We start from the raw sequence: 377 nt of genomic DNA on the forward strand, positions 1-377 counted from the left end.
GCCGTACTTTTATTCTTCCGTGTCACTCTATCCATACTTTTTTATAATTTAGGGACGTAGTCAAGTTCCTTATAATGCCGTTATTCCTTTATCATGTCCAGTTACGTTGCCAATGTTGCCATAATGTCGTTATTCCGTTTCCATTGTCCGTATAATATACCTTTATTTCTTTAAATTTTCCTATCACAAATTCATCCACTTGTTCTTCTATCAGTCAACTTCAACACATGGAAATAATTTGTTTACAAGTTTACGCAGCGTAGGAAAATCACATACGCAATGCGGTGGCCGGACTGTTCGCAGATAAATCGTAACAAAAGTAGCCATATTCCCATAAAAACCGCGTACTCATTACGAATTTATGAGCTGTTAATAAA

Source organism: Bombus pyrosoma, linkage group LG17 (assembly GCF_014825855.1).
Source record: "Bombus pyrosoma isolate SC7728 linkage group LG17, ASM1482585v1, whole genome shotgun sequence".
Classification (NCBI taxonomy): Eukaryota; Metazoa; Arthropoda; class Insecta; order Hymenoptera; family Apidae; genus Bombus; species Bombus pyrosoma.